The following is a 3,097-nucleotide window of genomic DNA, read 5'->3' as shown; positions in this document are numbered from 1 at the left end:
GCAGTGGTGAGAGTGGACATCCCTGCCGCGTTCCTGAGCTTAGGGGAAAAGCTCTCAGCTTTTCCCCATTGAGAAGGATATTCGCTGTAGGTTTTTCCTAGATGGCTTTTATGATATTGAGGTATGTACCCTCTATCCCTATACTCTGAAGAGTTTTGATCAAGAAAGGATGCTGTACTTTGTCAAATGCTTTTTCTGCATCTATTGAGAGGATCATATGATTCTTGTTCTTTCGTTTGTTAATGTATTGTATCACGTTGATTGATTTCCGGATGTTGAACCAGCCTTGCAGCCCAGGCATAAATCCCACTTGGTCATGGTGAATAATCCTTTTAATGTACTGTTGGATCCTATTGGCTAGAATTTTGGTGAGAATTTTTGCATCCATGTTCATCAAGGATATTGGTCTGTAATTCTCCTTTTTGATGGGGTCTTTGTCTGGGTTTGGGATCAAGGTAATGGTGGCCTCATAAATGAGTTTGGAAGTTTTCCTTCCATTTCTATTTTTTGGAACAGTTTCAGGAGAATAGGTATTAATTCTTCTTTAAATGTCTGATAGAATTCCCCTGGGAAGCCATCTGGGCCTGGGCTTTTGTTTGTTTTGGAGATTTTTGATTAGTGCTTCAATTTCCTTAGTGGTTATATATCTGTTCAGGTTTTCTATTTCTTCCTGGTTCAGTTTTGGTAGTTGATACATTTCTAGGAATGCATCCATTTCTTTCAGGTTATCTAATTTGCTGGCATATAGTTGCTCATAATATGTTCTTATAATTGTTTGTATTTCTTTGGTGTTGGTTGTGATCTCTCCTCTTTCATTCATGATTTTGTGGATTTGGGTCATTTCTCTTTTCTTTTTGATCAGTCTGGCCAGGGGTTTATCAATGTTGTTAATTCTTTCAAAGAACCAGCTCCTAGTTTCATTGATCTTTTCTGCTGTTCTTTTGTTTTCTAGTTCATTGATTTCTGCTCTGATCTTTATGATTTCTCTTCTCCTGCTGGGTTTAGGCTTTATTTGCTGTTCTTTCTCCAGCTCCTTTAGGTGTACGGTTAGGTTGTGTATTTGAGACCTTTCTTGTTTCTTGATAAAGGCTTGTATTGCTATATACTTTCCTCTCAGGACTGCCTTTGCTGTATCCCAAAGGTTTTGAACAGTTGTGTTTTCATTTTCATTGGTTTCCATGAATTTTTTTTAATTCTTATTTAATTTCCTGGCTGACCCATTCATTCTTTAGTAGGATGCTCTTTAGCCTCCAAGTATTTGAGTTCTTTCTGACTTTCCTCTTGTATTTAAGTTCTAGTTTCAAAGGATTGTGGTCTGAAAATATGCAGGGAATAATCCCAATCTTTTGGTACGGGTTGAGACCTGATTTGTGACCTAGGATATGATCTATTCTGGAGAATGTTTCATGGGCACTAGAGAAGAATGTGTATTCCGTTGCTTTGGGATGGAATGTTCTGAATATGTCTGTGAAGTCCATTGGTCCATTGCGTCATTTAAAGTCTTTATTTCCTTGTTGATCTTTTGCTTAGATCATCTGTCCATTTCAGTGAGTGGGTGTTAAAGTCCCCCACTATTATTGTATTGTTGTCAATGTGTTTCTTTGCTTTTGTTATTAATTGCCTTATATAATTGGCTGCTCCCATGTTAGGGGCATAGGTATTTACAATTGTTAGATCTTCTTGTTGGATAGACACTCTAAGTAGGATATAGTGTCCTTCTTCATCTCTTATTACAGTCTTTGGTTTAAAATCTAATTTGTCTGATATAAGGATTGCCACCCCAGCTCTCTTTTGCTGTTCATTAGTATGGTAAATTGTTTTCCACCCCCTCACTTTCAATGTGGGGGTGTCTTTGGGTCTAAAATGAGTCTCTTGCAGAGAGCATATTGATGTGTCTTGTTTTTTAATCCAATCTGATAGCCTATGTCTTTTGATTGGGGCATTTAGCCCATTTACATTCAGGGTAACTATTGAAAGGTATGAATTTAGTGCTATTGTATTGCCTGTAAGGTGACTGTTACTGTATATTGTCTGTGTTCCTTTCTGATCTATGCTGCTTTTAGGCTCTCTCTTTGCTTAGAGGACCCCTTTCAATATTTCTTGGAGGGCTGGTTTCGTGTTTGCAAATTCCTTTAGTTTTTGTTTGTCCTCGAAGATTTTTCTCTCTCCTTCAATTTTCAATGAGAGCCTAGCTGGATATATAGTATTCTTGGCTGCATATTTTTCTCGTTTAGTGCTCTGAAGATTTTATGCCTGTCCTTTCTGGCCTGCCAGGTCTCTGTGGATAGGTCTGTTGCCAATCTAATGTTTCTACCATTGTAGGTTACATCTCTCTTCTCCCGAGCTGCTTTCAGGATTTTCTCTTTGTCTCTGAGACTCGTAAGTTTTACTATTAGATGTCAGGGTGTTGACCTATTTTTATTGATTTTGAGAGGGGTTCTCTGTGCCTCCTGGATTTTGATGCCTGTTTTCTTCCTCACATTAGGGAAGTTCTCTGCTATTATTTGCTCCAATATGCCTTCTGCCCCTCTCTCTCTTTCTTCTTCTTCTGGGATCCCAATTATTCTAACGCTGTTTCGTCTTATCGTATCGCTTATCTTTTGAAATCTGCCCTCCTGATCCTGTAGTTGTTTCTCTCTCTTTTTCTCAGCCTCTTTATTTTCCATCATTTGGTCTTCTATATCGCTGATTCTCTCTTCTGCCTCATTTATCCTGGCAGTTAGTGCCCCCATTTTTGTTTGCATCTCATTAATAGCCTTTGTGATTTCGACTTGGTTAGATTTTAGTTCTTTTATTTATCCAGAAAGGTTTTCTCTAATAACTTCCATGCTTTTTTCAAGCCCAGCTAGTATCTTTAAAGTCATGATTTTGAACTCTAGGTCCGACATCTTACTAATATCTCTATTGAGTAGGTCCCTGGCTGACGGTACTACCTCTTGTTCTTTTTGCTCAGGTGATTTTTTTCATCTTGTCATTTTGTCCAGAGGAGAATAGATGAATGACAGAACAAAATGCTAACAGGTTATCAATGTTCCCAGCAAATATACTCCATACAAATCAGAAAAGACCTGAAACCAAGGGAAAAGAAAGGGAAAGA

The sequence above is a fragment of the Callorhinus ursinus genome, unplaced genomic scaffold (genome assembly GCF_003265705.2).
Source record: "Callorhinus ursinus isolate GAN/ISIS: 27379988/994484 unplaced genomic scaffold, GSC_fseal_2.0 scaffold42, whole genome shotgun sequence".
In the NCBI taxonomy this organism is placed as follows: Eukaryota; Metazoa; Chordata; class Mammalia; order Carnivora; family Otariidae; genus Callorhinus; species Callorhinus ursinus.
Note: the sequence above shows the minus strand (reverse complement) of the source record.